The sequence below is a fragment of the Rattus norvegicus genome, chromosome 1 (assembly GCF_021556685.1).
Source record: "Rattus norvegicus strain SHRSP/BbbUtx chromosome 1, alternate assembly SHRSP_T2T, whole genome shotgun sequence".
NCBI lineage: Eukaryota > Metazoa > Chordata > Mammalia > Rodentia > Muridae > Rattus > Rattus norvegicus.
In genome coordinates this window covers 207,485,197-207,506,987 of record NC_141534.1, presented here as the reverse complement: position 1 = coordinate 207,506,987, position 21,791 = coordinate 207,485,197, and the positions used below count along the sequence as shown (strand labels likewise).

General features: G+C 48.6%; 1 long non-coding RNA gene across 1 annotated transcript in view; it reads left to right on the top strand.

The window, feature by feature from the left end:
* Positions 1-7,375: 7,375 nt before the first annotated feature.
* LOC148007843 (uncharacterized) overlaps positions 7,376-21,791 on the top strand; it is a 65,726-nt gene continuing 51,310 nt past the window's right edge. The window contains exon 1 of the long non-coding RNA XR_015647626.1: positions 7,376-7,490. This is a non-coding gene — a long non-coding RNA (uncharacterized LOC148007843). The remainder of the gene's footprint in view (positions 7,491-21,791) is intronic.

The window sequence follows — 21,791 nt, the reverse complement described above, 5'->3', positions numbered from 1 at the left end:
GAGAGAGAGAGAGAGAGAAAGAGAGAGAGGAGAAAAGAAGAAGGAAGAAAGAAAAGAAGTTAGGAAGGAAGAAGGGAGGGAAAGAGAGGAAAGAAGAGAGAAAGGGAGAAAGGAGGGAAAGAGGAAAGAAGAGAGAAAGGGAGAAGGGAGGGAAGAAGGGAGGGAGGGAGAGAAAGGAAAGGAGGGAGAAAGGGAGAAGGGAGGGAGGAAGGAGGGAGGGAGTGAGAGAGAAGGAGGGAGGAAGGGAGAACAAAGGGAGGAAAGTAGAAGGAAGAGAGAAAGAGAAAGAGAAACTACACAGACCATACCTAGAGAAGCATGGAAGATACAACTGGCAGGTCCACAAATGACTGAGCCACTGTGCTGGGAATCCAGTGAGGTGATGTCATGGGCACAGCCCCTTTCAAGGTTACACAGAGCTTGCAGGAACCTAATTGTACAGTTGGCCTTTTCTTGTGGAGGGAGCACTTTTTCTGGCCATTTGTTAGGTGTACGTTAAAACATGGACTTAAATAAAAGTCTCATCGGAAACTTATGGGTCCGTATGGCTATCTGGCTGAAGCAGCTGAGTCCTTTGTAGTCTTGGCTGGGCTACAGAAAAGCCCCAGAAGCCCTCTGGGTGTCTCAGGCTGGCTGTGCTGTGGAAGCTGCTGACAAGTCCAGGAGGAGGTCATCGCCCTCAGGTGCCTAGAAACCTGGAGGAGATGCCTGGAGGGGGACTTCTGGATGGTGACCTCCTTGCCCCGTCTCTCAGGAAGCCAATATCATCTCCAGGATGGGTTTGCACGGAGCTACCCACGATGTTGACTTATTTGCACAGTGGCACAGAATCAGTATTCCTGCTGCGCACGGCTGCAAATCCCATTAGTCTGGGCATTGAACAACAATGCACAGAAGACTGTTAAAAAATTAATTTCAAGTTTCCTTCCAGCTTGCACTTAGTTCGTTAAAGTAGTTTGCACTTGAAGATGCTCTTCCCATTGAAAAAGCAAAACCATGAAAGCCAGAAAGCTAAACTTACCTCTGTGACCAGAATATAGAGCAGAACTGCCCGAGATAGAGCTAACGGGGGCAAGCGAGTGGAGGTGGGCAGCAAGCAGACTGGGTGCCCATTTGGGCAACCAAGATGAATACACTCAGAACTGCTAAGCACAGTCTATCTGGGAACGAATGGCGGATTTAATTAGTGCACGCTAATCAGAAGTTTATGAGCAGAATCAATTAACTGGTCTGGCCAGCTTTGAAGTTGCTTTGCTCTCGGTAGGAGCAGGGAAGGAACCCTAATCCTTTAGGCCCATGGCCTTCATGTGTAGAGGACCACATTGAAGACTAGAGGTTGTCCCCAGTTTCTGGGAAGGGCAGAACAAAGGACTAGTTCAAGGAACTGTACTCTCCTCAAATTTGAAGAGCCGTGAGACACTTGTAGGATTGATAGGCCCTGGGAACCTGAAGTAGAGTTGAAAACAGTATGGCCCCGTTCATTTGAGTTTTATTCTTTGACTAGAATGAATAACACAGAGATTTTTTGGAATCTGGGAAACCAAATCCACATAGTAACAATGCGCGGGTCACTGACTACCTCCGGCTGGAGGTCCTGACAGGGGTTCTGTGTAGTTGGACTGGACAGGGATGAGCACCAGGCTTTCCCGCTTCACCTATTCTCACAACTGTTACTGATTTTCTTTCTCAGCAGATTTGACGTTTAAAGATGTTCGGAGACTCAAGACTCGTCACTCGGCAAGCAAAGTTCATGGGAAACCAGGTTTTACTGTGACCTGAGTCACAGCTATGATTTAAAAAATCCAGAGGCAAGGAGGAGCTCTGAAGACACCAAGCGAAGGCTGCTGGGGCAGGGCTGGGTGTGCTGCATCACAACAGGATGCACCACCCTGGGGTGTAAGGTCTGGTGTTCAGGGGAAAGTCTCTCTAGGGCCAGGCTCTCTAAGAACTGTGCATGGAGAGTAGACAGCTCACATTAGCATTCCTGGGTGCAGCCCTGATAGCACAGTGCTGGGAGAACATTACTTAGCATGTCATGGGAGCGGTCTGGCCTGCTTCCTCTGCTGTATGTGGGCTGCTCCTACTTCTCATTCAGGCCTCTGGCTAAGCTTTTATTTTTCTTTTGAGTCACATGTGGGCATGTATGTCTGCATGAGGATACGAATACGTGAGTGTGGTTGCCCCCTGGAGATGAAGGTACCTCTGGTTGTGATCCACCCGACATGGGTGCTGGGAACCAAATTTAGATCTCCTGCAAAAGTGGTATGTGCTCTTCACTGCTGAGCTGTCCTTCAGCTCCCTGTGTTGGCTTTTCTTGACTTCTCTTCCTCTTCTCCAGCAACAACCTCTGCAAGCTCAGATCACACTTCTTCATCATGGGACTTGCCAGTAGGCCACACTTGGATGTCGTGCAGGAGAGAGACTGGTCTCTATTAGCCTATGAGATAGGCTCATGAGTAAAGGAAGAATATCCCAAGACAAGGAAATATACTTCTCTCATTATGAAAGTCACTTCCGAGAGACTTACTTTATCCACGAAGAGTTTGCATTGGGATAAAAAGGAGTTTGCTTTGGGATAGAATTTGGATAACTCATTCCCTTCAGCCTCAGACATTCTCTTCACCCTTGACTCTAGGCATTTGGATTCTTTTTGATTGACTTTGGAGGCCCTGCCCTGCCCTGCCTTGCCCAGGGCTCAGAGCAGTCTTCCAGGTAGGGCCATCTTGGCTTGCTGAGGCTACCTGGCTGAGTATAGGCTGTAGATGCACTTTCTCTGGGAGAAACTGTAGAGGAGGACACCAGAGGCTCCTGACATGGCTGACCTTGATCACCGGTACCCTGGGAACCTCAAGAATGTACAGCCCCAACAAGGCCCAGAGACAACAAACAGTCCCGCCTGAGGCCTCCCTCTGTGAAGCAATCCCTGTCGTGCGTGCCCTCCTGTGACTGTGAGTGATGGGCAAGTGCCACAAATCCTCACTAGGTTCCTGAACTCGGGACTTCTGTGCCATTTACCACCCCAACAGAGCCCTTAGGCAAACCTTGACAGCACCCCACATCCCCGTGTCCCGCCCACTCACCCTAGCCTCTGACATGCTTTTGGGACAGCTCAAGTCCAAATGCTGTCTCAAGGTATGGCGCATTTGAAGGAGGGCACATCAGCCCCTGGAAACGGGGAGACAGAGTGAGGACCTCCAAGTTGATGCTTCTAGAGAACAGTCAGACCAGAGAGGATTGTTGGTGTTGTTAGTCAGCCGCATCCCCCCACCTCCCGCCTTAGGCGCTTGTGCTTGAGGAGGAGGAAACAAGTTTTGGGGCGACCCTAATCTTCCATCTTCCGGTGCTGTCCTCTGTATGGACATAGAATTAGCCTTTCTGTGAAGACTTGGGATAGGTTAGCACACTGTAGAAAGGTGGTGTTATTTTTATACTGCTGTCTTCAGTTATTTGACTTCTGGAGTTGGCCAGCCTGGGCTTTGAGGCCTTGGGATGTAGGCCACTGCAGGTCTGTGTTGCCTGTGCTGCCCTCAGATATCCTGGACCCTGGTTAGAACTTTTGTCCCCAGTAAAGGAGAGTGAACTGGATTAGAGTTCTAGCCAGAGAAGACTCATCCTGTGACTACTCTTCACAAACATAACAAATATCCCAGGGTCAAGATGGCCCTAGGACAAACTGACCCCAGAACATAGCTGACCCTCAGAACAAGCTGGCCTCCATAGTAGGGACACCCACAGGATTTGTGGCACTGCTCTTCCCTTTGGCTAAGAGGAAAGAAGGTGATGCTCTTTCTGATTCTGGGGCCCTGGGTTCCCACATTAGCCACTCTCTCCTCCAAGAGCCAAACCGGTGGCCACTCTGGACAGGGGTTGTGTACTATGGGTGTCTGTGTCCTTGAGCCCTTGGCGAGAGGCCTGGGCTGCAGATTGAGAAGACAGTTTTCCTAGTCCCAGAGGGGTCCAAATGGGGCAGCCGTGATTAATCACCAGATGCAAATAGCTCATTTAAAAAATTAATCACACCAGGACGATCTGATTCATTATTCAGCACTTGAGTGGTGTGCACAGAATTCCTAACAACCTGTCAAACCAGAGATAAATGATGAAGGACCACTGTCCCTCCGAGTTTCTTGTCCTGTCTCAGCAGGACACAGGCTTCGATGGGCTCCAGGGAACCAGGGAGGCTGCATTCTTTCAATGTGGGTGGCTAGCCTGCCAGATGAGCCCAGAGAGGCAGTGTGTAGGCAGACCAAGAAGTGCCTAGTTTCACCTTAACAAAATGGATGCGTGCCCTGGCTGAGTCAATAAAGTGCTTGCTTTGCAAGTGCAAGGACCTGAGTTCAATACCAGAACCCACTAAACAAAAGCCAAAAGAAGGCGTGGTAGCTTGTGTTTCTAACCCCAGAACCGGGGAGGCAGAGACACCTCACTGACCCACAAGCTCTGCTTACATGCCCAGTTTCAGGCCAGTGGGAAAACACTCAAAAACCCAGGTGAGCAGCAAAAGCCTGAGGGATAACACTTGAGGTTGTTCTCTTGTTTTCATGCGTGCACATATATGTGCACCCGCACATACATGTTCACCTGCATACTCATGTGCATGCACAAATGCACACTCACACATGGACCTGTCCATGGTGAGGGGTGCTTACTGTCTTTGGTAAGGGTTCCTTTATCTTTTCCATAAAGAAAACCAGCCTACCCTCCGTCAGAGTTATGTTTCTTTAAGATCCTCCTGTGACTAGTGAGTTAACCCTTTAAGATTGCTGTATAGAGATGGAGTCCTTGCCAGGTCTCTCTTACTACCCTATCCTCTTCCCAGAGAATGGCCTCCTCAGCTACTCCCCCAAGAGTATCGCCGTCTCTTTGCCACTGACAGCGCAGGTTGTGCGTGACCCCTACATCTACCAACTTTGAACCCTGGGCACAGGCCTGTCCTGTTCTGCAGGCACTCAGGTGGATGCAGGAAAAGGAGAGGCATCATCAGATGACACAAAGGACAAAGCCAAGGCTGTTCGCTGATGTGCGGACGGAGCCCTGGTGGCACGGAGCCACTCCTCTCCGTGATGTGCCATTGCTGTGATGCTCTTCAGTCTGGCAGCCCAACAGCATGATGACGCCCCTTCTGTTTTCCATCTCACTTGCAAGGAGCATGTTTGCCCCTCCCAGCTCAGGGAGCCACAGGTCATCACTGCCAGAGCTATCCAAGGCTGAAGGTCCGCATGCTGTCTGCCCAGATGGACACCTCAAGGTCCAGCCATACATGTCTTAGCCCCACAGCCTGATAGTGTCACTGGCTGAAGTGAAGAGTCTGCCATGTGTGGAGGGTAGGTCAGCTCTGTGTCTGTGAGATTTGGCTTGACAGAAAAACATGCAAAGTTGTCGAGCAGAATGCGGAAGCCACAAGTCATTAGCAAGTGCATTGACAGGCCAGCCTGCTTGCACATGGGATGTTCTTCCGTGGTGTAGACCTGAAGCAGAACTGACTGTGGTCTGACTGACTACAGGGCGGTAGTGAGAGGTAGATTCTGGATGGAGATTTCAAGATGGAGGATAGATCATGGACACTTGTGTTGTCTCGACCTCATATGAAACAGTTTTCATTTGTTAAATTCATGTCTGCCAAGGATGTGTGTGTCCATTTAGAGCCCACCATCTAATTCTGACTATGGACAGAACCCAGGAGAGAACCAGTGGGAGGAAGCCACATCAGTGAGACCCCTAGGCGTCAGGACAGATTACTACCACAGGCTGCAGAACTCGACAACCACAAATATTGTTCTCTCACATCCCTGCACCCTTAGTGAGGCAAAGTCAGAGCCTTGTCCCCCAAGGGCCTGGAAGTAGTGTCCTCCTTGCCTTTTCTATTCTGAGTGGCCAATGACAATGTCCCTCGAAGTTCCTGGGTTACATTCCTCTGTTTTCACTTCCATAGTGAGTGATGTGGCCTCTTCTTCAGCCTGGCTCAAGCCTTCCACTGATTTCTTCTGTGAAGACGCTTGTCATTGAACTTAGAACTTGTGGACAACATGAGCTGTCCTCATGCCAAGATCTTTCCAAGACGTCTGTAAAGACCCTCACCCCCACCAATACATTCATAGCTCCAGGTTTTGAGATAAGGTAAAGACATATCTTTCTGAGATCTTCATTCAATCCACAACAGTTCTCAGACCTTGGTTGCCCTCAACACTCACTACCTACACATCTGGGTACACAAAGCCAGCAGGATGCATATGGAAAGAAGACTGCAGAAGGAACCCTAACCCCTAACACAAGAACTATTGGCCTTGTTTAAAAGTCTTGCCCCAAGATTATTATACTGGGAGCTCAGCCTTCCAGAAGAAGTGTGATAGGAGATGGGAACAGGTTTCTCTTTGGAAACCTTTTGGGCTGTGCATGGTTGGTCCAGGAGGCTGTGGGCAGACAACTTTGTGGATTGACTTTCCAGAAAGCCACATTTGCAAGAGTATAGCCGGGGTGAAGGTGTTGTTTCCCCTGTATTTTCTGTGAATATTACTACTTTAAGGCTAAAATCACACTACAGGGTACAGGAGTGCTAAAACAAGTAAAATATATGATTCTGCCAGATGTGGTGACAGATGCTTTTAATCTCAGTACCTGGGAAGCAGAGTGATGAATCTCTGAGTTCAAGGCCAGCCTGGCCTACATAACAAGCTCTAGGACAGCTAGAACTACAGAGTGAGACCCTAGCTTTTTTAAAAAAATACAAATACATAATCACATGCACATATAAATACATGCATACACATACACATATAAATTACATACACACATATACATACATAATACATACATACATACATACATACATACATACATACATATGGAGCAGGGTAGTGAACAGATGTAGTGGATCCCAGCTCTGCCCACCTATCTGAACAGAGTCTCTGCTGAGACTCAAAGTTGTGAGATAATCTCTCTCGACAATTCCCGGAATGACTTGTCCACAGACTTGACAGGACTATCCCTAACCCTAACCCAGCCCCAGTCTCAACCCCTAATCCTTACCCCAACCCCAGCCTTAACCCCAGCCCCAATCACAACCCTAATCCTAACCTCAGCCCCAATCCCAACCTCAATCCTAATTCTAACCTTAACCCCAGTCCAAGTTGCATGTGTGCTACTTGGGGAACTCAGCTCTCTCCTCCCACCATGTGCATTCAGGATCGGGTCATTAGTCTTGGCTGCCAGCTTCCTTCCCTGCTGAGCCACCTCACAGGCTTTTGTAGAGCCAACTCACCAGAAGAGACTTAATCTAAATGTTAATGTTTGCAGTCTTGGTGTTTGTCGAATAGGAGACCGAGGATCTGGGCTTGCAGTACCAGCCTCTTAAAGGTGAGAAATGACCTTTGGTTTTGGATCGAAAGTGCAGACTTCATGGGAAGCAAAATGTCCTCTCTCTGCAGCCTGGAGATGCTGGAAGCCGCTGTTCATATATCCACAGGACAGAGGGACCACAAGCCACGGAGCGTGTGAGTTGTGGGCGTGTGGGCACAGGTGCATGCGGTTTGGCATTTTCTTCAAGCCTCGTCTTGGCTGCAGCAGTGTTTCTTCCCACAAGAGCCTGGGCAGAACTCTGAGCTTCCTGTTGCTTCCACATCTTGCCTGATAATTCCCTGTGGAAAGTGCTTCATTTTAAATTTTGGAGCAGGCTGTTTTTATTCTCGCCCCCATAGACGAGAAGCTTCTGCCCTCGAGTGGGCACCTGGGACAGGGAACAGGTGTCTGGTAGGCAGCTGACCGTATCCAGACACCTGCCACTGGGTTATGCCTGACTCTCCTTGTGGGCTGTGGCTCTGGGTCAGCACCCTGCTCTCCACAGGGCACACCTGGCCTCAGCCTGCAGCCTGCAGCCTCAGGCTGCAGCACAGGCAAGGGCTAGCTAGTTCAAGGCCATACATGAACGGTTCAGGATCTGCAGCTGTGCCTCCAGACTGTGCAAGGCTCGTAGATGGCATCCAAATAGGGAGGAGAGGGGACCCTTGCTGGCTTCATGTGGCAGAGTAACAGCAACTACATTCTGCCTTGCACACACCTCACAGGTATTGTGCTGGGATCCTAGGATTGCAGGTGTACTTCTGTCCTCTGCCCCAAGAGTGGGCTCAGGCCAGCACCCTCACTACCTCCCTCTCCTTCAACAGAGGTTGCAGTGTCACACTTGGCTCCTCCTTTCTCCATAGCCTTCCTGGGAATGGAGAAATGAAGGCAACATGTAGGAAGAATGTTCTGGGCTGGGTCTGAGTCAGAAGGCCCCTAGGAATGCCACAGAAAGCTCCATTCTCTATGCTACTGTCTCCCTCTGCCACACAAGGCTCTGGTCTTGGCCAATATGAGCTTCAAGGATTCTGACCTGTTCTCTAGATCCTACCCAGCCGTCTGACCGGTGAGCCTGATGTCCTGTGTTTTACCCTTGTGTTACTCTACACTGGACCTAGCTACTCCCTGAGTTGTTTTTCCATTTCATTTGGTCAGTCAACAACTTCAACATTCCCACCCTTCGCTGTCACCTGCATCCCTGGGTGCATCCCAAATTCCAGGATGGAGTCTTTTCTGTTATTTACAAGGGCTTGGGCACAAGCTCTCCATGTCAGTTTCAGGGCCAGGATGATACTTCAACCTGGCAGTGTGGGCTTGGATGGTGGGAGGGTTTCTTGCCACTAGGGTTTGTGTTACAACTTAGATGCACATGTTAGTAGCTTATGGTCTGAAGACCCGGTCCCAGTGCTGCCCAGAGGTGATTAGGTCATGAAGGCTCGACCTCATCAGTGAATCAACCCACTGACAGATTTAAGGCTGAAGGAGACGTTGAAAGTGGTGGTCTGTGTAAGACATAGAGCTACTTGGAGGGAGGGGGTTTTGCAGGACTGTGCCCTTGGTGACTGTTTCTTATTCTCTCTGTCTGTCTCCGTCTGTCTCTGTCTGTCTCTGTCTGTCTCTGTCTCTCTGCTCCACTATGTGTTCCCACCATGTTGCGACCTTACCCAACAGGCCAAGAAACAGAGCTAGGTGATTATAGACTGAAACATGGGTCAAGATAAGTCAGTCAGTTGTTCCTTCGGCCACCCTGTCATATTGATGGGAAGCTGATGAACAGGGGGCTGTTGGAGGCCCTGGAGAGTATACAAAGAGGCCGGAATGGGCTCTCAGATAGACTCCTTAACTGGAGTCCAGCTCTGACCCCAGGGCAGTGGATAGCGGCTGACTGGCTAATTGGCTGGGGGAAGTCCTAAAGGAATTGAGTACCATTTTCCAGTGGTGGGGGAGGCACTGCACACAGCTAGCCATGTTATGCTGCCTTTGTAAGTAACAGCAGTGATGGAGCCAGAAAAGAATGAAACCAAGCGGAGCCTGAGCCTGAGTATACAGGTACAGTATAGTCATGCCTCCGGGTCCTCATTGGCAGGAGGCCCAGTGAGTCACCAGAGAGGTGGGGTCACCCAGGCCACCTAACCCACACAGATGACTCAGAGAAGAGGCTGGCACATTTCTCTACCCAGCCAAGCTTCCAGAGCCACTGCTGGTAGGAGAAGCTTTTCAAAGTCACAGTCTCAAGCAAGATTCTTCTGGGACCTGCGTCCTCCAAAGGGAGGCCCTTAGTCACGGCGAGCATGAGCTTATCCTATTGACTATTGCCCTAGCAGATGACACAGAGATGAACAGATGTAGCAAGGATGGACGGGAGGGGCTGAGAGGCTAACTCCGGAAGTTTCCGACTCAGTGGCCATCCAACCTAGCCTCTTGTGAGTTTATGTCATTAGAGACCCAGTCACAGAAGGAGGTAGACAGCTCTTAAAGAGTGACTCAAGGTTGTCCTCTGACCCCCTACATGCATGCGTGCACACTCACACATTCATCTGCACACATGAACACACACAAGAAAGATCTAAATTCAAGGATAGAGAATTGTGGCTTGCACACCCAGTGTAGGAATCTCGGTCTCCGACCCTCACGTTTCTTAATGAGCAGACTCTATGGCACGGACATGGCATTGTTTTCTCACACAAGGTTTGCCCACCATAAGGGCAGTTTTGCATGCAGAAACAGTGATGTGTGGCACAGGCGTCTGATTTCCGGACACAGCTTGGTCTCATTCAAGTGTCAATTATAAATGCCTCCTGGTTCTTCTAGCGATTCGTACCGGCATGTCCTCCCATAGCCTCGCAGTGAGGCAGCCCCTGGTGAAGCAGTTCTCTTCGTACCTCATTGCCATGAGATCAGTCCTCAAAGTTGACTGGCCAGGGACAGGCCTCAAAGGCTTCTGGGGCGGCATCCTGGGCCAGAGTTGAGTGTGCTCAGAATTGTCCTCTGCAAGGTTTGATGCATCTTCCTTAATACCAAAAGAATGGGTGGCTTTTGATACGTATTTCAAAAATAAAATCCGATAGACTTTGTGTGGGACGCTCCACAACTCAGGATGTGTCCTTCCTTTGATGGCAGCACAATGACAGGCACCCTTGGCTTTCACTGCAAAGTGTGGGAATTTTTAACAAACCTTTTGTTGTTAAAGAATGGGAGGAACATTTGCTGGATCTGGCTTCAAGTGCCCCTGGAGCTCTGAGCGGGGGTGTTATGCTGAGCTTAGTGCCTGCTCAAACCATGAGCTTTTAAAGTTTTATTTTTAACTGGAGCATCCAAGCCCCAGTGGTTGGGGGCCGGGACCAGAGACGGGCAGTCCAGAACAAGACATCTCTGCATCCAGGAAGGAAAGACTGCTCTGAGGCTACCTTCCTATAGCTCTTCAGGTTTAGCCCTGCCCCTGCTGAGTGGGTGAGGACATGTGCATCCACAGCGCCATCTTCTTCTGGTTCATAAGATTGTCCCCATACAGGGACTGACCAGGCACCTCAAGCTGTTCCTGGTATCTGCAGTGGGCTGAACACCCAGGTCGTGCGCCGCTCTCAAGCACCATGAAGCACATCTTTAGAAGGCTATGGCTAAGATTCCATGAAAACCTCAACACATACGACCTGATCTTGTCTCTCTTCCAGAAGTCTCACTCCACCACAGTCTCTGTACTTATAACAACCAACCGCTCAGATTTAAGCTGTAGCCAGTCCTCTGAGTCATAAGCGAGGGATCCCTATGTCCGTAATTGATGCAGCCTAAGGACCAGGCAGCTTCTGCCCCCAGGGAGGCAGCTCAGGTCACACAACGGTCGTAGACTGGTTGAACCCCATCATGAAATCTTCATTGCAGGAGAAAATGGCAAATCTGGACTTCTAATATTTTATTTAGGAGGCTCAATTATTCACTAAGTCGTGAGCCTCCAGAAACCCTAAATGGCCTGTGCAGTTGGGTGGCTCTGTGCTCATAGCCCTTACTGTTGGGGTGCAGGGAGCATGGGTGCAGGAGACTCCAACCTGGGGCAGGAGGCAGTCTGGATCTCTGCCCCTGCCCAGAACCTGAGGATTCTAAGTGCCCCAAGGAAAAGAAAGGGGGAATCAGATGGATCTTGGTGTCCTACTCAGAAATGTTTGCTTTTGTATTGCTGACACAATACCCAGCCTCTTCCTCATGGGCTCACCTTTCAAGGTTGTCTGGGTTCAATGAAGTCAGGAGTTGATCCTACCAGGGAGCCTCAGGGTTCTACCTGCACCATTCATTCAGGTAGACTCTACAAGCCTGTGGGGTCTTTCTGGGGCCATTTACGTCCACCTCTGAAATGTTAATGAAGATTGCTGACCTATAGTCTCCATTGTACATGACCAGTCTCCTTGATCGCTGACTGATAGGTCTCTGTTTGACCTGGTGAGCCAGCCACAGGGAGATTATTTCAAAGCAAAGTTTCAGGCTGACTCATGCTTTCTATAGACAACAGGAAAAAAAAAATGAAGTTCACTTCCCAAGGGGAATCAAAGGCAGTAAAACAACCTGTGATCAAAAAAAAAAAAAAAAAAAAAAAAAAAAAAAAAAAACCTGTGATCACCTGCCAGCTACCTGCCTGACCAACCGGGAGTGACAAACTTCTGAAGAACACCAGTGAACAGTGATGGCAGCCAGCCAGAGGGGTCTTGTGTCAGCCTCTAGGGGAAATGACGACTGTAGTTATGACAACCCAAATCAAATGTTCCCTTCCCCAAAGTCCAAGGACCACATAACCAGAAGCATCATCTACACAGATCTAGATCCCAGGGAACCCCTGCCAGGGAGGAATTTCATTCATCTTTTTGTGGAGGAGAATAAGTTTTGAATTTGAGGAGAGGAGGTCTTGCAGTTCAGTGGTCATCCTGCCGATTGGCAACGCCCTCACCCTGGTTTGGAGCAGGAGAGGCAAGCCTCAGCACAGTTGAAGAGGTGGTCCTCCCATGAGGCTAGTGGGGACTCAGAATCTTTAGGAGCTTCTTAGTTCTATTACTGCTCTGAGCTCTGTGTCCCTAGAGCTAGAAGAGGAGATGCTGTGATCTGGGCTGTAAGTCTGCAAGCTCAACATCTTAAGAGATGAGAGTTCCCCAGCCTTACTCCTGAACACCACTGCCTCTCGAGGACCCACCCATGCTCAGTAATGGCCAAGGCTCTGATGGCTTGAGACCCGCTGAGTCATCACCCAACACACACACACACACACACACACACACACACACACACACACACACACACACACGAGTTCCCAGGGCCAGCCTGACATCTGTCAGGATAGCATATGCTTTGAGGTGTGTCTGTCAGTCTCGGCTGTTGGAGGTGTTACTCTGGTTGACTCTTGTCCTCACATAGCTTGCTCACATAGCTTGTGACTGCTTTCTGCACATAACCCTATCAGGATTTCTTATCATTGTGGGTGAGGGTCTTCAATAACCTTGACAGAGCCAAGTGAAGGGTTTACACTTGTAATCTTAGCTCTTGAGAGGCAGAAGCAGACTTACAAGTTTGAGGCAGCCTGGTCTATATAGAAAGTTCTAGGCCACCCAGGGCTACATATTATCTCAAAAGGCTAAAATCCAAACCATCCTAATGGAACCAATCCAGAAGCTAATGATGTTGGGGATTTTGACAGTCAGTGATGTCCACTCCGGCCATCTGAGCAGTAACTTTTGTCCTTTCCTCTGGAATCTACAGGGATGACACCATTTAACAAAGTGCCTGACACAGGTAGCACGATGAGGGCATCAGCGTTGAGGCAACTTATCTCCATCTTCTCAGATATAACAGCAGTATCTGGCCTTGAAGCAGAAGGGCTTCTGGGAAATTTACTCTTCTCCCTACCCTGCAAGCAGTGACAAAAGTGCAGCGAAGTCTGTTCCATGATCCACAGTGTTTCAAGGATGGCTAGTCCTCTGACAGTGTCTGATTATCTAATCAATGCCACAGAGGTGAGGGATGGGAAGCCAGGAGATGCCTTCCTGAGTCAGACCTGCCATGGCTGATTCATTGATAATTTGCCAAGTTATAATTCAGATACTTTTAGCTGTCAGATAGCCAAGGTCATCCAAGTGACAGCTTTCTAGACCTATAGACAGTGATTTAAAACTTCATTCTGCCATTGCCAGCTTGGAACCAGCCTAGCTATACAAGTCACATGTTCCCAAGCTCATGTCCACCATGCTTGCAAGGACACACACACACACACACACAAGCACACACACACACACACACACACACACACACACACACACACACACATGGTGTTACCACTTATGCAGTAATTGGACTTTGTACTTGAGCAGGTTACCTTTACTCTTGACATCAGAGATGGGGATGAGAGTCAGTCTCTGCCCCAGAACAGAAAGGGCTTATTTCCTTGTTGCAGTAAAAATAAAAAAAGGTGGTGGAACCGGTTTCTGCACATACTCTGGTGGTCACTAGTTCCAGCTCCAGAGGGCCATTGGAACTAGCACTAATTCATTTCAGATTAGCATCTCTCCTGGCGGCTCTCTGCTAGCTGCGAACTCTCTGGTTCCAGCTACCTGGTCAAATCAAGACTCAACAAACTGTAACCCAACAATCAGATTTAAATTCTCAATTCACAATACATTCACACAATAAACTTACAACCAATTGATAAGGATATAAACCGCCCACCTAGATAAGATATAATTTGCCCATCTAGACAACACAAAATCCTGTACACATCCATCACTTAAGAATAGTCAGAACAACCTGTAAATGTGCAGAGAGAAATCTTAACATCTACCACCATGTTCTTTTGGCTGCTCCCTCCCCTCCCTCCGGTCTCCTCTGCCTGTCTAAAACTTTTCTCCCGCCCATCTTTCCTTCTCATCCAATGACAGGCCTCGTTCTATCCTGTACCTGCCTTCACCTGCATAATGACATCAACCTACATTTCCTCTCTGCTTCTGACCACAAAGCCAGGAGAGACCTGTGTACTTTAAAAAGTCAAAACATAGAAGACAGAATTCTTAGTTTGGTTCATTCAGGAGCTCAGAGCTGAATGGAACATTGTCCTGTGAGATCCAAGGGAGACCTTAGACCATCCCTGAAAGCTGTGGGTGTGACTTGGTCACAGAGTGGACATAAATGTGGCTATGTCCCTTTCTCAGAAGCCCTAAAGAGCCACAATCAGTGCACCAATCACTTCATGTTGGACTGTAGTGCTCACCAGTACCCAGAGGATGGCCTCAGACCAGCCTGGTGACTGACTGTCCACTTGAACAGAAAAAATGATCAAGTATTATAGGCCTTGGGCTTATCCAGTTCACATAAGCCGCCATCCTTAAATCTCTCTTAGGTCTCGGCTCCACATCATATTTTTAACAATTTAAACAGAGACAGGAGACTGCAAATCTGGACACTTGGACAGATGGGAGATTTATACAGCAAAGACATTGCCAGGATTCTTTCTTAAGTACACCTGTGTTGTTCTTTTCCAGAAGTTTTACCCAAGTCTATCCTTCCCTGATGGCAGGGTTATGCTCGCCCTGATAAGAGGTCTGGGGACTTAATGGCAGACCGGGACTTAAAGATGCTGTGACTCTGCACTGCCCCTTTGAGCTGCCCCTTAGAGGCATGTTCTTAGGTAAGAGTTGCCTAATGGCTGGTTTTAAGTCAGGACTGTTATGAGAATGGAGCCTAATTGGAAGTCAGTCTTGGTGAGCAAACATTAGCAGAAACTCTCTCAGCAACCCTAAGCTGTCAGAGAACTCTCCCAAATTCAATTCTCTACAAGAAAGAACACACAACACAATAACCTCTGATCCAACTGATAAGATATAATTGCCCAGGTGTTGGGGATTTAGCTCAGTGGTAGAACGCTTGCCTAGCAAGCGCAAGGCCCTGGGTTCGGTCCCCAGCTCCGAAAAAAAGAAAAAAAAAGATATAATTGCCCACCTAAACATACCAATCCCTGTACACCCCATTCCTCAAGAACATTCATAACAACCTGTAAATACACAGAGTGGAACCTTAACATCAGCTTCCATGTTCTCTCTGTGGTGGCTTCTTGGTCAGTTACTGCACAAAATGTTCTTTACTACAGTTTCTAACAAGCCTGGTCAGTACACTGCTATCTTCCAGTCATGTTGATGGCAGAGTTCCCTTAGTATATTCTACTTTGTCTGAGTTTTATTTTCTAAGTGAGTTTATTAGTAAATCATTTATAGCATCAAATTTGTTACTTTTAGTTTTTTCTGTATGAGGGACAGACCCTGGTTCTGGACCCTGTGCGCTTTTTTTTTTTCTTTTCTTTTCTTCCTTTTCTTCCTTTTTTTCTTTTTGTGCTGGTCAAAAGAACTCTGTGCTTGGAGACAGTGTGGTGCTCTGAAACAGTTGTCTTGATGCCAGCCTGGAGCCTTCTAGACTATTCCCCTGCTGTCTGTGCTCAAAGGAACTGTAGACAGACTGCTGAGCCAGCTTTATGGCTGTGACACACTTTCCAGGGCCCCGACTGTACCATGGCTGTTCCACCTTTTATTGCTTTACCAGAGCCAGTGACATTTGTCTAATACTGTGTGTCCCAGGCTGGGTCACCAGCTAGTTCTCCGGTCCCACCAGTCAGCTCTTTTCCCACTGCCTAGATCTGATGCAGTGATGACCACATACCGGGGCGCTCATGTATTGGGACAGCCTCAGAAGTGCTAGAAAGCGTGTGGGGGTAAGGCCCACTCATACCCTTGGAAAAAAATATGTTTCATTCAAAACAAACCTTGCCTTGACCTGAATATGGTGAGATGTGCGTTTTGTATATCCAGAAGTGTCCTGGGCAGCCTTGTTCATTCTGCCTCCCGGAGCTCCTGCTTTATCCTTCTTCATGGAATGAAAAAGAATCCACCAGCTTCCATAGGTCGCACAATAGCAAAATGATGATTTTTGTTTTGTTTTGTTTTTATCAAGGTGCGAAAATTCTTTTCTTCCTCTTAAAAATCCCATGGATTGAAACTGGAAGCTAGATTCTCAAATGTGGAGGAAGAGCACTCGGGGCATGGGCTTCCTCCATCTTCTCCTAGGAGCATAGTCACATGGTTCCTGGGTACGTATGTGTGTCACTGGTGTGGCCCCATGTCCCTTGGACTAGGAAGGTTTGGTGGATGAGGGACGTTAGCTGCGCTCAGCCTATCAGGCACCTGTGAAGTCAGGCTGAGCATGGGGAGTCTGGTGGGCCACATGGCACACAGCGGTCAGGCTGGTGGCTGAGGAGGGAGTGCCAGAAGCAGTATCTTTTTCCTAAGGGGACACAGCGAGGTCTCTGTTGAATCCATGGTGTTGAGGAGACACACTGGCAATGCCCTGTCGCTCCTGAGCTGGCCACATTCCTCGTTTTGGAAGACTACCATTTCAAATGATGGATGTCTGGGAGCCCTGGGAGCTTCACTCAGTCTTTGTCCTCCTCCTGCATTTCTGTTGAACCTCCAAGTGACAAAGCAGCAATTGAGGAACGTGGGTTCGGGGTCCTGAACAGTAACTGCCACAACTCCATTGTGTCTCTTGTGTTACCAGAATTTTCATGCTGGCAAACACGGGCCTCATCTATACTATAGTGTGGATATCATTGTGGGTCAGCATCTGGAACCAGGACAGGTCAGCTCAAGGATCCTCTAGGGAAGTGCTTAGCCTCAAAGAGGACTTCTGGGGTCTTAGCAGAACAAGAGGTCTGTGTAACCAGATCGCATGCTGTGTGGTTATTGGGTAGCTCCGTCTTCTGGTCATTACCTGGCTTTTGCTATTTTGAAATCACAGCAGGTATGGTTATCTACCGATGACCTCACAAAACTGGATCCACTGACACCCTTTTGTGGAAGAGTTCGTTTGGTGGAAGGTTCATGAAACTCCGCTCTTCCCTCCAAATACAAAAGTAGTTAACAATCGCTAAGGGTTGAGCAGGAGCAACTCTTCCTAAGGGTATAGCTGCCCATAAGTTCCCCATTTCACACACACACACACACACACACACACACACACACACACACACACACACTGCTATAACTCACCCCTATTAAGCAAATAGGTTTTCTAAATTAAACTCACACTGGAATAATTCATTTGGCCTGTCCTTGGTTGCCTATAATGGCAAAAGATGGTTGTTCATGTAGCAGAAGTAGCAGAGTAGGGACAAATGGATACATTTACTGTCTGAGCTCACACACTAGTGAGGCCCCTGTGACTGGTCTTCTCAGCTGAGATCACTGGCGTTGGTGGGAGGAAGAGAGACTCCACCCCTTGTCAATGATGCCTTTGGGAGAGCAGGAGAACTGAGGCAGGAAGCTTCCTATAGTCTTTCTTCAGGAGAAACCAGACGTTCACCCCTGAGTATTTTCTAGGGACTATGCTGACTGGACGGAGGCATCCCTGGATGCTCACATGTCTGTGACTACAGCCTCTCTGGGCCTGTGAGAGGTAGGGGAGAGCCCCGCCAGGGTTGGGTGCAGGGGCTTAGCTGGGGCAAGTCCTTCAGTGGGAACTGTGGTCTATTCTTAGCTCTCTTCCTGTTATCTTGATGGAGTGCTTTGATTGCAAATAATCCCGCACAAAGGAAAGCCGTCATCAGCGCACACTTTGGGACCCTCTTCATTGATTAGATAATTACAGATGCTCAGCCAATGGGGATCGAGGGTGACTTGCTCAGCAGAAAGCCTGGCTGGGCTCTCTGGGATGTGGCTCTGTGATATTCAAACACTAAGCAAAGAGTGTGGGTGGTCAGGTATCTGTCTCACTCCCTCTTACCTAATTCTCCTGGACTCCCAGACCTGGTCATGGGACACAGCCCAGAACTCCAGACTCTCTTGGGGATCTGGCACTCTTCACATTGTTGCTGCAGTGGAATTAAGAAAAAAAAATTCCCCTTAGTTTGCTGACTCAGTGAAGTGTACCAGCCTGGCCTTGAGTGTCACCTCCTTTAGACTAAGCAGGGAGTCTGAGCTTCTACCTGCTCTGGCTTTATAGCATGGAAGCTTCAGACCCTGAATAGGATCAGGGTTTCTGCTCTGTTTGTTTGCCTGGCATCTGTAGGGCCCAACCACACAGCCATCGTGGAGACGGGATGTGGCTTTTTGCCTCAATAGTAGAAGCTGATTGTCACAATGTCAATGTCACACTTCACAGGACAGTTTAAAGGGAGATAAACCCACTGGAGAGACTGTCCACAGCACTGCAGCCCGCAGCCCGGCACAGCATTACTCTTATGCCTGACCTCTGTCCCCTGGTCAGGCTCTGGGCTTCACACAAACTCTAAAGGAATGTTCTATTAGCCAGATGCATGGAGGGACTGGGAATGGGGTCAGAGGCAATCAGACCACACCTGTGTGCTCATATTTGGAGGAGCATCCCAGACTGATTGAAGGAGAACCCAGCCAGCACACTTACATGATTTAGGCCACGTGCAGGACAGGAGGTAGCACTCTTCTGCTCACTTTTTGTTCTCTCTAGGGCTGGAGGTGTGTGACAGAGGTCTAATCTAATCTACTTGCCCCCAGGTAGGAGCTTCAAAGATACTGCAAGGGCCCCAATTCCTGCATTGCAGAGTCTCTTGAAGCTGAGATCCTAGGCAGGGGTAATGGTCAGGAGCTTGAAGAAATGTCTGGCCGTGGAGCAAGTGGAACAGGTATAGCCAGTTTCCCTGCCAGTTCCGGTAGAAGGCTTCATGTAGCCATATCTGAATACTGATATGCAAGTACATTTGAAAGCAGGGGAGATACATGACCTGGTTCCTAAAAGCCTGGAGTCAGGCTCAGGATGGGAAGCATGAAGCAGAGTGCCTGCCTCCTTGGAGGCCTTAGGTGGTTGGAGCAGGAAGTGGGGTTTCAAAGGCCGCTAGGCCTGCAGGGCTAGAAATCAAGGCAATGTGGCTACAGGTTTTCATGGGGGAGAAGAATGCGCATAGAGAAGAGACTGAAGGACCCTAGGAGCTTTCGACAGCCTTACACCCACTGCCTCAGGTCAAGACTAGGCCAAGTACCAGCTTCCCACCTTGGGTCAAGGCTAGACCAAGTTCCATTCTCCACCCACAGTTCTCAGGAGGAGCAGGAACATTCTTGAAAAAAAAACCACAGAATGTACTGACTGGTAGTCACCTGACCCTCTGGTCCCAGATAGAGTTCGAATGCATGTCATATGCTTGCTAGTCAATAGATGCAAAGGTCAACATGCTTAAACAGCAAGTTAAACTGTAACCTTCTGATGTAACCTGTACCCCTAAAAGGGGTAAAAACTGCCTGTTATAGACATTTGGGGTCACCTTCTAGTCATTTGCTGCAAGGGGCTGATTGAGGGTGGAACCCGACACACCAGCAAAATAAACCTTTGTGTTTGCATCGAACTCCGTTATCATGTCTCACTTGAGGGGTCTCCTGGTAGTTAAGACTCACTTCGAGCCTTACAAGACTGGTTTCCTCAGAGGCAGCTGGTGGCTCAGTAGAGACCTGACTGCTTGAGGAGAGGTAAGGCAATATCAGAGAAGAAACTAAAGAGGCTGAGAAGAACTTTTAGGGCATTTAGGCAGGGATGGTCAGATGTGGCCAGTGCCTGGGGTCTGCAAAGGTGGTGGAGAACTAAGGACTAGTAGCCCACAGGTTCTCTCAGAGATGCCATGGCTCTGCTCAAAGCTTCAATGGTCCATTCTATGAGGGTCAATAAAGATGTTCTGGGGCAAGGCTCAGAGTGCAGAGCTAGGAAAAGATATCCAGTGGCTTGACCCCTGGAGTACTTGGTCCTCTTAAGGTCCTGGAATTTCCAAGCTGCAGCCAGCAGAGATGGAAAAGCTTCCAAGGGAAGATTGATGTCCTGCCATCCTGGGGAACCCTCACAGGACCCTGTGAAGGGCCTGCTCACAGGCGTTTGTGGTGTTCTGAGCCAGAATCAGACAACAGTGAGCATAACCTGTGGAAGACCATGTCCAGTGCCAAGGGCAGGAGGGAACTAGCCAAGAACTTCCCTGGGTAAGCCACTTGTGTGGCTTCCGGAGCCAAGAGCTCTGAGGAGTCCTGGCATCAAGCAGGAGAAAGTAGAAAGTATCTCTCGAAAGCTTTCCAGACACAGAGGGAGTCCAAGCGAACCCAGGCTTGAAATGAGATTTTCCCATACAGGTCATCAGTCCATCACTAGAGAGAAGTCTTTTCGTAGGGATTCATGTTGCAACACCAAGAGCGGCAGCACAGGAGAACATCTCCTGCCAGCTCAGTAAGTGGTTCCCAGCAGCATGCTTACAAAGCCAAAGAAGGTTTTGAACCAATCACAGCAGTCTTGAATGCAAACGAAAGTTTGTGTTTGCACCAATCAGTAGACCTCACATGCAAATAGAAGTTTGTGTGTGTACTGATCATAACGATCATAGCCTTGACTCTTTAGCACCAGTCACAGGAGTCCTTGGTAAGGTCATCAACCCCTTCCCCACCTTACGTCTTACTCAGGTAGAGTGGTTACAGGATCACCTAGAATTCACCAGGCTTATGAGCACAAAAAGTCTGGTGTAAGCTGTTTGAAATAGCTTTGGCCGAGGCTGTCCTCTCAGGATCTGGGGACAACCTGCTTCAATGTGTAGTTTTTCAAGCTACCCAGTGTTCAAAACAGTAATTCTGGTATGAGAGGAGTATTGCTCACCATTCGACTGGCAATCCTCTTGCTCAAGGAAGCTAGGGCAGTGAGGGAACATCTACCAGATGCTAATTAGTGATTCAAATTATTCCAATCCCCTGTGGCCTTTATTTGTAGAAAAATGAATGGGGGTGCTTACAGTAAGAATCGAATGCCTAACACCTGTCCAGTGCCTCAGGGAGAGGCGCTCCTCTGTCTCTGTGGGACCATCGGCCAGTTACCTCCCTCTTATTTTGAGTTTGATGCTGTAGAAGTGTATTCCCAGTAGAAATGAGGCAGCTGCTTCAAATATTCCCTATACCCAACACCACAGAAGTATAACAGCTGTCTGATGAAAATTTCAGATGGAAATGTTTGAGGCATAAGTATGTCCTAAGCATTATATGATACCAAAATTAGTTGTGTTCGTCCGCACAGTTTCTAATGTGTGCTTAAGGGGGACTAATTTGCTTTCCTGACCACGCCCTCCAAGGGTGTGGCCACCCTTGGATGGCACCTTTGCCAGCTCCCTAACATCACTGAGAGCTCAGGGAACAGGTCTGGAGCATTCTCCACTTTCTTTGTTGAAATTGCCTGCCAGTGTAGAAGTTCATACTTCAAATTAACAAGCAACCTCCATGGACACAGCTTCGCCCTCTCTAAGAACTAGGCTGTCTGAGCTATGTTCTTCTTAGTGGACATTCAGTCCTGTAAGTCCACCTCTTGTTTCCCCATGTTTCAAAAGAAAGCAGAAGACAGATTTGTTTCCAAGTTGCTCAAAGTAGGGGAAGGAAGACTTCTAGTTGCTGTGTTTCCCC